The sequence below is a fragment of the Sarcophilus harrisii genome, chromosome 5 (assembly GCF_902635505.1).
Source record: "Sarcophilus harrisii chromosome 5, mSarHar1.11, whole genome shotgun sequence".
NCBI classification, from domain to species: domain Eukaryota; kingdom Metazoa; phylum Chordata; class Mammalia; order Dasyuromorphia; family Dasyuridae; genus Sarcophilus; species Sarcophilus harrisii.
Window position 1 is genome coordinate 266,250,428 of NC_045430.1, and position 12,352 is coordinate 266,262,779.

Below are 12,352 nucleotides of genomic sequence, written 5' to 3' on the forward strand. Positions count from 1 at the left end.
AGAGCTGACATCAGCTAACAGTCTTGAAAGGTGATGCTTTCTCCTCCCCTCCATTTATTTAAGGCCTTTCAAGAATGTGTCAAGCTTGCACACTGAAATATTTTGGCAGCTCAGAAGGCTCATTATGTGCGACTTTTTTTTTTACATAGATTATCTTCTAATTCATTTTGATCCCATGGAAAGTTTCAGAAACCTACTATTTTTCCTGTTGAGTCAGAGAAATGGGGTGTAAAATTTCAGTTTAGATTTCAACAGTGATTTTACCAAGTAGGAGGAAAAATGAGAGTAAGTGAAAAAAAAATACATGTCCTCTGAGCCCTACAATCTTGTTGGGCTGATTTTTTTTTTATTCTGTCTCATACCCATGATTATATTCACTTTGAAGATTTTGAAGAGGCCTTCCTCCTGCCCCATTGGAAAGGAATATTCCAGTGGATTAGATTGACAAACAACCTGAGGTGGGTGGCTCCCAAGACAGCAAATCTTATCACAGTCCATTTATACCTACCCAGCTTGTGCCAGTGCCCTTGATATAGAAAATTCTAGATCAGATCTTTAAAGTCATGATGGGTGAACATCTAGAAAGGTAAGTGGTGATGTCAAAGAGCCAGCCGAGCTTACTCAGGAATAAATCATGCCAGATTAATTCCACTTCTTTTTTGACAGGATTTCTAGATCAACAGATGAGAGGGGAATACCATGGATTTACTTTATCAAAAACTCACCCACACTACCATGTTGCTGAAGTCAATTAAAATGCAACTGGGAAATATTTAACAAAATAAATTAAAATAAAATAGAATAGACTGTTAGTAGGTGATTTTCTAAGTCAATGTGTGACCTGAAGAGATCCTCAGGTATGGTTTAATGGCCCCCTTTATTTGAATTTGATGCCACCAATGTAAGGGGAAATCAATTGGCAAGAGAGGCCGTTCGATTCTGTTTCTGCCTCTGTAGCTGTCCCCATTTAGGGTCAGTAGTCATTTTCTAAGTTACTCTCTCACTTATAAACAGTTATAACTGAATAAGCTCCTTCCCTCATTGTAATAGAATGAGGGAAAGAGGAAGCTTCCATGGCCTTAACTTGTCTTAGAGAAAGCCCTTTGTGAATCCATCTCCTCTTTGTATAGTTCATGTCGGTAGCCGCACCAAAGGCCAATACATAGTGGCTCAGGAAGTCAAGTTGGATCTTTTTTTTAAGAATGAAAACAAATTATTCAGTCTATCAAAAAATCTCTTAACCAACTCCTCTCAAAATTGGGACTGGGGAGACAACGGTTTTATTTTTTTTTTTTTTTGGTAAGTTAAGAGCACATTCTTCTATACTACTTCATCGGTTTATGTTTCAGGAGTACATAATTTTCCCAGAAGGTTAGGGATATAGGGCTAGAAAAAGAGTGAGTACAATATTACACACAACTTCACTGTGGTCTGGCCCCCAGACAGGAGCCTGCATTATTCTCAGACTTTAATTAACCATCATTTTCTTGGCAGAGATGGGGAAGCCGTACACCCCTCTTCTGTAAATTTTATAAGTTTTGCTCAAAATACCTCTTAAGGAAAAATGTTGGAATACTTAAGAAAAGTTATTGATTCCTTAATTTCAACATCAGAAAACAGACACTCCTTTGGCCCATTTTCCCCTTTCTAGCAGGACTATTTCGATAGGACATGATTTTGATTAAAAGAATACTAAAACCCTTGGAAGTGAGACTGGAAGCACAAAAGCTGGTGGAAAAAATTGAAATTGTCCATTGGAGGGTCTGATATGCCTTTAGCTGCAGGTGCATTTGCAAAAAAAAACATCTACTCATTGGACAGCTTTGCTCAGCCACAGATATTAGCCTGAAATGAGTTCATAATGAAGGACAGGTAGCTATCTTTGGGAACTTGCTCATAAAGGGAATCCTTTCCAAAGAGATTCTAGAAAGGAAACATAATAAGAAGGGGAATTGGGAATCAGGATAAAACATTAGATGGCCTTCACATTTTGGGGAATCAGAAGTGCTCACTAACCCCAACTTTGGAGGATCCTTACAGATAGCCAGATTGGCAATGTTAGATGCTGAGGTCCTTACTTACACACTGCTGATTGTTTTTCCTTTTGTTAAATGCAATCTGTTATTATTCAGGAGTTGGGATTTCCAATTCACTGAAGCAGCAGCTATTGTAGGATATAGTTTTGGGGGGAAGTTTTGAAATTGTGTGATAAAAGCCACTAAATTGTTTACTCCCTTTCAATCAATGATCCCACAGATGGTTGTATTCCACAAGAAAGTTGAAGAACAACAACAACAAAAAAGGTACTGAATATACAGGAGTGTACAGGTAAATATTTAATATAAACATTAATATTTATAATATTAATTAATGTAAAAAAATTATATTATTTTTGGTAAGTTAAGAGCACATTCTTCGACACTACTTCATCCGTTTATGAATATAAACAGAATATAAAAAAATGTACCCACAACATACTCTTAAGTTTAATCTATGTAATTAACATTTTTCTCTTTCACTTAAGTTTAGACAATCAACAAAGTGATAAATCAAGCTCTGATTTGTAATGTTTGCTGATTTGAGTATAAATGCTCGCATTGAAGACTATCAGCTCTCCATCATATTCCTAGTGGCACTTTTTGTTATAAATAAAACAAGAACAATAACAGCATACAGAAACAGCATGGATATCCTTGGATTGAGGGTTGCCTGAATGAATTATGGTATACAAGGATATATTACTTCTATTCAGCCAAATGAAATAACTGAGAAATTCAGAGAAATGTGGGAAGACATGTATGAACAGATGGAGAATGAAGTCAAAGAAATAAGGGAGAAAATAAAAAAAAATAAGAGAGAAAATACACAATGATAGAAGTAAGAGAAATTTAAAAAATCACATTGAAATATGGTACAGAGTGGGAAAGAACTGGCTTTAGTGGCAGAGGACCTGAGCACCATCTTGGCTTTGCTAGTTATTACCATTTTGGCTTTCAGTAAATCCTTTAACCCCTCTGGGGCTCAATTTGTCATCTCTAAAATGAGAGTGTTGAACTAGCTTAACTATTCTCGGATGCTTTCAGAATGACTTGTGAGGTCGAGGCTATATTCATAATGACATCAACACAATTGAATTTCTAATCCAGTTCTAACTGAATTAGATAATAAATGAAACCCATAAGAATAAAAGCTTTTTGGAGTCCTTAATTTTTTTTTTTTTGAATTTGACAACTGCTGAATTAGAGTATCTAAAAGCTCCCTCCCAGCTCTATCTGAGAACACTGCACTTGGACTAACTGTAACAACCAATCTTGGCCATGGAAAACAAATAGGGAAACATAGTTCCCTCCCTTAGTACAAAGGCAGGAGACTACTGGAAATGAATGTTGCATATTCTATTAGAGGGCAGAGTCTTTGTTGGATTGCTTTTTTTCCCACAAGGAAGGGTTTACCAGAGAGAGAATTACAGTCATTTTAGGAAATAACCAACCTTGAGTTCTCTTGGGAAATTATTATGATGGAAGAACAAAAGGCATTAATACAACTTTTTTTTAAAGCTATGACTCTAACACCCAAGGCTTTCTTCCTATGACAAAGATCCTTATGTCAATTACATCCCAGCTAGGAATAATTTAGGGAATTTGGCAGGAATACAGGAAAGGGAGTGGGAGAGCAGATCTCCAGAGCTTTGGTTTCAACTGCCCAAGCTAGAGAAGAAGGCAAACAATTTCCATTGTAAGTAAGAACAATATCAGTTTACAAAGTTCTCCCTTTTCCAATTAAAGACTTCAGAAGTCACAGAATGAACCTGCAAAGTCATCCAAGCTGGCCAAGTGGCTTAGTTTGGATTCATGCTATTTTCAAGGAACACTAAGAAGAGTTCCTTTATTTGTAAAGTGAAGGGGTTGACTTGGGTGATCTCTAAAGCTCCTTCCAGTTTTTTTTTTTTTTTTGATCTGTGAATATAGTATTGAGACTGAGAATATAAAAAGGAAATGTCCCTGAATGTTACAGAAAGACAAAACCTTGTTTGGAGATTTCATTAGTAAGATTCATCACATACAGGATTGCTATGGGGTCTTCCATCTCCTTTCCTCAGGAGAATGAAGACTTGACTGTGCTCAATTGAATCTGTCCTTTTAAGAAAGATTAATCTTTTCAAACCAGACAGACTTCTGCTTTGTTAAATAATCCCTCCAAGAAAGGAGCTGTCTTCTACAAATATAAGCATCCATGGACCAGAAGGGTAGAAACAATTCACAAAGATTAGCATTTCAAGGAACTTTACAAATCTTATTCCCTAGGTTAGTCCCAGACTAATTTTATGAATGAAGACCCCCGGAAGATTTGCTGAAACTTGAACTCAAATGTTCTGATCCCAACCTAAGGAAGCAATCAACCAGAATTTGTTCAGCACTACCATGCAGATGTTGGAGCCATATAGACAAAAGCAAAAAGGTCCTTGCCCTGAAGGAACTTACAAATTAGATTTGGAGAAGATCAGTACACATAAAGATATACAAAAAAGTATTTCATACTCCAATCTCAATTAATGAAATTTAACAACTTGCTATAATTCCTGTTATCTTTACCAGGTAAGAAGATCTCTTATAGATCTGAATTACAGATTCAACCTATCAAAGGGAAAATAGGTGAGAACAATTGAAGCAATCAGCTAAAAGCATAAAACAAGTGTGAACAGTTTTTCATCAATTTAAAAGGAGGGAAATGTTTCAAGTCATTGGCTGAAATGAGATGACAGCCACATAGAAAACGTCCAGAGATTGGTTGAAGAGAACCAGTAGATAACTGTCTACTTCAGAATCTAGTCTTCAATAGCAGGCTCGCCTAGTGATGGAGCTGTCCTAGGCAAACTTTTAAGTGTGAATTTCTTGGGGAAGGGTGAGATGCAGAGAAGAGTGTCCATCCCTTAATCCTCTCTTCCCCACTCCATTTTGAAGAGGAAAAAAATTTGTGAATTTGCCAAGTTCAGAAGATTGGGTCATCTGTCCCTGAAATAACAGTGGTTGGTGGAGAAGAAGCAAGGACAAGACCCCAACCCTTACAATCCATCAGAGAGCATTGTACATTAATGACATGAGGATTCTACAAATGAAGAAAATGATTTCCAATAATCAAGAGCCGTGAGTTTACCTTTTATTCACATGGGTATCTCTACTGTGGAGTATACCTTGCACTGGCCTCTGAGTATACCTGGGAGAGAGTGTTTCTCAAGTTTTTGTATTGGATGTTAATGTACTGGGGTTTTTGTTATACTTCCCAGGAAATATCTCTGTGTAAATGCTGTGATCCTAATTGGGTAAATGATAAATTTGGAAATATCAGCAGATTAAATAAAGTCAGGTCACATCAGATGGGGGCTCATGAGCAACAATGGCATTAGAATTCAAACCCAAACCTTCAGGCTTACCCCTAGAATTCTAAGAAGAGTAGACAGCTGCCTTCTGAGAACTCAGTCTCTCATAAGTGAATATAGGTTAAAAGAATGAGCTTAGAGCAATAAACTGGGAAAATATTTTTACAGTCAAAGGTTCTGATAAAGGCCTCATTTCCAAAATATATAGAGAATTAACTCTAATTTATAAAAAATCAAGCCATTCTCCAATTGAAAAATAGTAAAAGGATATGAACAGACAATTCTCAGATGAAGAAATTGAAACTATTTCTAGTGATATGAAAAGATGCTCCAAGTCATTATTACTCAGAGAAATGCAAATTAAGACAACTCTAAGATACCACTACACACCTGTCAGATTGGCTAAGATGACAGGAAAAAATAATGATGATTGTTGGAAGGGATGCCGGAAAACTGGGACATTGATGCATTGTTGGTGGAATTGTGAATGAATCCAACCATTCTGGAGAGTAGTTTGGAACTATGCTCAAAAAGTTATCAAACTGTGCATACCCTTTGATCCAGCAGTGTAACTACTGGGTTTATAACCCAAAGAGATCATAAAGAAGGGAAAGGGACCTGTATGTGCACGAATGTTTGTGGCAGCCCTCTTTGTAGTGGCTAGAAACTGGAAACTGAGTGGATGCCCATCAGTTGGAGAATGGCTGAATAAATTGTGGTATATGAATATTATGGAATATTATTGTTCTGTAAGAAATGACCAACAGGAGGATTTAAGAAAGGCCTGGAGAGACTTACACGAACTGAGGCTGAGTGAAATGAGCAGGACCAGGAGATCATTATATACTTCAACAACAATACTATATGATGACCAGTTCTGATTGACCTGGCCGTCCTCAGCAATGAGATCAACCAAATCATCTCCAATCAGTAATGAACTGAACCAGCTACGCCCAGAGAAAGAACTCTGGGAGATGACTAAAAACCATTACATTGAATTCCCAATCCCTATATTTATGCCCACCTGCATTTTTGATTTCCTTCACAAGCTAATTGTACAATATTTCAGAGTCTGATTCTTTTTGTACAGCAAAATAACGGTTTGGTAATGTATGCTTATTGTGTATCTAATTTATATTTTAATGTATTTAACATCAACTGGTCATCCTGTCATCTAGGGAAGGGGGTGGGGGGTAAGAGGTGAAAAATTGGAACAAGAGGTTTGGCAATTGTTAATGCTGTAAAGTTACCCATACATATAACCTGTAAATAAAAGGCTATTAAATAAAAATAAAAAAAAAAAAAAAAAAGAATGAGCTTAGAACCTGAACTACAAAGTATACAAAATACTTTTTAGAAGGAAGGCTTTGGAGGAACATGGTAACTGAATTGAGTCTTGAAGGAAACTAAAGATTTCTAAGAGGAAAGGTTAAAGAGGTAGAATAATCTAGACATGCCCATGTAAAAGTACAGAATAGGAAGATATATATGAATCAGAAAGGCCATTTGGCTGAACCTTACAATGCCTAAAGGGTACAAAAGTATCATAAAACTGAAAAGGGAAGTTGGGACTAAGTGGTTAATTTTTTTTTTTTTTTTTTTTTTTTTTTTTTTTTGCTATTATAGAAGTAGAAGGGCAATGTCAAGAAAAGGAACACAGTGGGCCAGCTCTGCTCTCTCTGTCCCTTCTTTCTGTTTCTATGTCTATTTAGTTTTCTTTGGCAAAGATCAAAGGAAAAATAGGTAGTATTTTCAAGCTTGAAAGGTGCTTTGCAAATCCTTCAAATTCGAGCTCCTACAGCCCTATGGGTATTATTGTCTGCCAAATCAATTATTCAGACCAGAAAGTGAAGTTTAGAGAGATTGTGAAATTTTCTCAGGGTCACTCAGGTAGCAAATGTCAGAAACAGAATCTGAATCTCTGACGCTTCTGGGTCACACAAATGTTTGGACCAAGTAGAACCCTACTGTTATGTCACACACACACACACACCCCTTCCTCTCAGTACTTGTTTTGACCTGTACCATAATAATTTCTGCCTTCCCATTAGCAAAAAAGGAAATCCTGCATTTGACTGTATAGAAGCAATCAGATTTATTTCTATAGTATGAGGCAGAATAATTATCATAATGTGGCTGAAAAGCAAATGAATCCTGAATTTGGGAGAGAGTTGAATTCAAATCCTACCTCTAACACTTACTAGCTGTAGATCATGACTAAGCCATTTAACTTCTCTGAGACTCAATTTCTTTAGGGTAAAGAATGTTTTTAGAATTGAATTCCTAGGGTCTAGTCCAGAGCTAGACACATAGTGGGTGCTTGTTGATTATTAATTGATAGATTGATTGTAATATAAATATCATAATAATTGCTCTAGCATCTGCCTTACTGTGTGACTGAAGAATTCAAATGAGATAATATATGTAAAGCTAAAACACTAAAAAACTATAAAGGTCTACATAACTGTCAGTTATTATTATCTAGCCAATACCCTCATTTTACAGTTTCCAATGAATAATTCACCCCATGATTTGGGGTTGCCTTTTTTTTTTTTTGTCAACCCACATCATTGCCATTAATCATTCCTACACTTAGACTGGTATACTCCACATCAATCTGGGATCTGGACTTCTACTCTGAATTCAGGCTCCTGTCTATACTCAAATTAATCCACTTATCTTTGAAGCTCCTGCCCTAGGGCCCAATAGAGCTTAGGAATGATGGAATGTGTACAACTCAGCCCACTGTATATACTGGCTGGCCCTGGCCTAGGTCATGCTTCATCTTCACAACCACCCCCCCATCCATCACTCTTGCTTCTTCTCTTTGTCTCTTTTCTTACCATCCAACAGAGCAAAACTCCTTTCTCTGGTTTCTTTTCTCTACGAGGAGACCATTGTCACTTCATATTAGAACATAAACTTATTGAGAGTAGAAACTGTGTCTTTATTAATTTGTGCAGTCACAATACTAGCACAGCATTTTGCAAATAGGAAACATTTAATAAATGCTTTCTCATTCATTCATTTAGTAATTCTTTCCTTTGTTTATTCATTCATGCTTACTAATGACAGAATTATGATTTTTATTACTTTCCAGAAAGAAAATACAAGAGCCCCATTTTACCTCCCCTTAGCTTGGTTTTCTGTAAAGTACTCCTCATTTATTTTGAGTGTAAGTCAGTACATGTCTACAACCCAAAGAAGTCACACATCCCATCCAAGCATCTGAGTCCCTGAAGAATATGCCAGTTGAATGCAGGTTCTAGTAGATTCTGTCAAGATGGAAAAGTTTTAATAATGGGGATCCAATGATAAACTGAAGTCACCTGAGCTGAACTCAGAGAGGCCCACAGAATGGGCCACAGAGGAATCAACGTTTGGGCCAGGGCAACTCTATTTTTTGTAATTTATTTATTCTTCATACACATTGCTTTATGAATCGTGTCGGGAAAGAAAAATTGGAGCAAAAGGGAAAAAACATAGGGAAGATAAAAAAAACAGGAAAAAATGTGAAAATAGCATGTGTTGATCTATATTCAGTCTCCATAGGTCTTTTTCTGGGTGCAGATGGCATTTTCTGTCCAAAATCTATTGGGATTGCTTTGGATCACTGAACCACTGAGAAGAACTATGCTTTCATAGTTGACTATCACACGATCTTTCTGTTATTGTATAATGTTTTCTTGGTTCTGCTTGTTTCACTCAGCATCAGTTCACATAAATCTTTCCAGGCCTTTCTAAAATCATCTTGTTCATCATTTTTTATAGAACAATAATATTCCTTTATTTACATGAATCACAACTTGTTCAGCCATTCCCCAATTGATAGCCATCTACTCATTTTCCAATTCTTTGCTACCACAAAAAGAGCTGCTACAAATACTTTTGCACTTGTGGGTCCTTTTCCCTCCTTTAAGATTTCCTTGGATAGATTCAGTAATGGCACTGCTGGATCAAAAAGTATGCACAGTTTTATAGCCCTTTGGGCATATTGTCAAAGTGTTCTCCAGAATGGTTGGATCATTTCACAACTCCACCCACACTGCATTAGTGTCCTGGCCTTCCCACATCCTCTCCAACATTTATCATTATCTTTTGCTGTCATCTTAGCCAATGTGAGAGGTGTTAGGCGGTACCTCAGAGTTCTTTTAATTTGCATTTCTATCTTCAGTAGTGACTTAGAGCATTTTTTTCATATGACTACAGATGGCTTTAATTTCATCATCTGAAAATTGTTCATATTCTTTCACCATTTATTAATTGAAGAATGACTTGTAATATAAATTTGACACAGTTCTTCATATATTTTTAAAATGAGACCCTTATTATAAACATTGGCTATAAAGATTTTTTCCCCAGTTTTGTACTTCCCTTTTAATCTTGTTTTTGTTGGTTTTGTCTGTGCAAAAACTTTTTAATTTAATGTAATCAAAGTTGTTCACTTTGCCTTTCATAATGTTCTTGAGTTCTTCTTTGGTCATAAATTCTTTCCTTCTCCAAAAATCTGATAGGTAAATTATCCTTTCATCTCCTAATTTGTTTATGGTATCATCCTTTATGCCCAAATCATGGACTCATTTTGACTTTATTTTGGTATGGAGTGTGAGTTATAGGAATATGCCACGTTTCTGACATACTATTTTCCAGTTTTCCCAGCAATTTTTTGTGAAATAGTGAGTTCTTATTCAGAAGCTGGAGTTTGGGGGTTTATCAAATACTAGATTATTATAGGCTTCAACTATTGTGTCGTGTATCTAATCTATTCCACTTTCCCACCGCTCTATTTCTCAGCCAGTACCACACGATTTTGATGACAACTGCTTTATAATCTAGTTTTAAGTTTGCTACTACTAACCCACCATACTTTGCATTTTATTTTTCATTAATTCCCTTGATGTTCTTGACCTTTTGTTCTTCCAGATGCTTTTGTTATTTTTTCTATTTACATAAAATAATATTTTGGCAGTTTTATATGGCACTGAACAAATAGATTAATTTAGGCAAAATTGTCGTTTTAGCTCCTTTATTAGAATTAGCATTTATCATTGTCATTTATTAGCTCAGCCTATCCATGAGCAATTGATATGTTTTCAATTATTTATATCTGACTTTGTGAGAAGTGTTTTCTAGTTGAGTTCATATAGTTCTTGAGTTTGTCTTGGTAGGTAGACCCCCAAATACTTTATTTTGTCTATAGCTATTCTAAATGGAATTTATCTTTCTAATTCTTGCTGATGAGCTTTGTCAGTAACATATGAAAATGCTGAAGATTTGTATGGGTTTATTTTTAGCAATTTTGCTAAAACTGTCAATTGTTTAGAGGAGGTTTTTGGATGATTTTCTAAGATTTTCTAAGTATATCATCATCTGCAAAGAATGATAGTTTTATTTCCTCACCTATTTTAATTCCTTTTTTCTTATCTTATTGCTAAATCCAATATCTCTACTACAATGATGAATAATAGTGATGATAATGGACATCCTTGTTTCACCTCTTATCTTACTGGGAATGCATCCAGCTTCTCTCCATTACAAATAATGCCTGCTGATGGTTTTAGACAGATGCTGCTTATTATTTTAAGGAAAGCTTCTTTTATTCTCTATACTCTCTAGTATTTTTAAAAGGAATGGGTACTGTATTTTGTCAAAAACTTTTTCTTCATCTATTGAGATTATCATATGATTTCTGTTGGTTTTGTTATTGATATAGTTGATTATGGTAATAGTTTTCCTGATATTGAGCCAGCCCTGCAATTCCTGGTGTAAATCCCACTCAGTCATGTTTTATCCTACCAGTAAATGGCTGCAATCTCATTACCAATATTTATTTTAAAATTTTCCATCAACATTCATTAGGGAAACTGGTCTGTAATTTCTCATATTTGTATCATAGAAACAAATTGACAGGACTCCTTCTTTACCTATTTTTCCAAATAGTTTACGTAGTATAGGAATTAATTGTTTTTTAATGTTTTGTCAAATTTACTCGTGAGTCTATATGGCCCTGGAGATATTTTCTTAAAGAGTTCATCAATGGCTTGTTCAATTCCTTTTTCTTAAATGAGACTATTTAAGTAATTTATTTCCTCTTCTGTTGATCTGGGCAATTTATATTTTGGCAAATATTTATCCATTTCAGTTAGATTGTCAGACTTGCTGCCATGTAGGTGGGGAAAATAGCTCTAAATATTGCCTTAATTTCTTTTTCACTGGTGATAAGTTCACCCTTTTAATTTTTGATGCTAGTGATTTGGTTTTCTCTTTCCTTTTTCTAATCAAATTAACTAAAGGTTCATCTATTTGTTTTTTTTTTAATTATTATTTCAATAGATTTCTTAATTTCAATTTTATTAATCTGTCCTTTGGGTTTTAGAATTTCTAATTTGCTATTTAATTGGGGGCTTTTAATTTGTTCTTTTTTCTTTAATTTGTAGCTTTTTTTAGTTGCATGCTCAATTCCTTGATCTCATCTTTCTCTATTTTATTCATGTAGCTATTTAGAGATATAAAATTTCCCCTAAGAACTGCTTTGCCTACATCCCATAGATTTTGGTATATTGTCTCATTATTGTCATTCTCTTGGATGAAATTATGGATCATTTCTATGATTTTTTTTGAACCACTCATTTTTTTAGAATTAGATTATTTAATTTCCAATTGGTTTTTAATCTATCTTTCCCTGCCCCTTTATTCAAGATAATTTTTATTACATTGTAGTCTGAAAAGCAAGTATTTACTATTTGTACCTTTATGCATTTGATTGTAAGATTTTTATAGCCTAATACATGGTCAATTTTTGTGTTGGTACTGTGTACTGCCGAGAAAAAGGTAGTTTTGAAGGAAACTGGGAGAGCTGAAATATCTTCCTGACTTCTCTCTACCATCTTGGCTCTACTACCATTACCCATATATTGACAAGAGTTTTTACACATATTGTCTCCCTTAAACCCCTTAAGGATGGGGACGTTTACA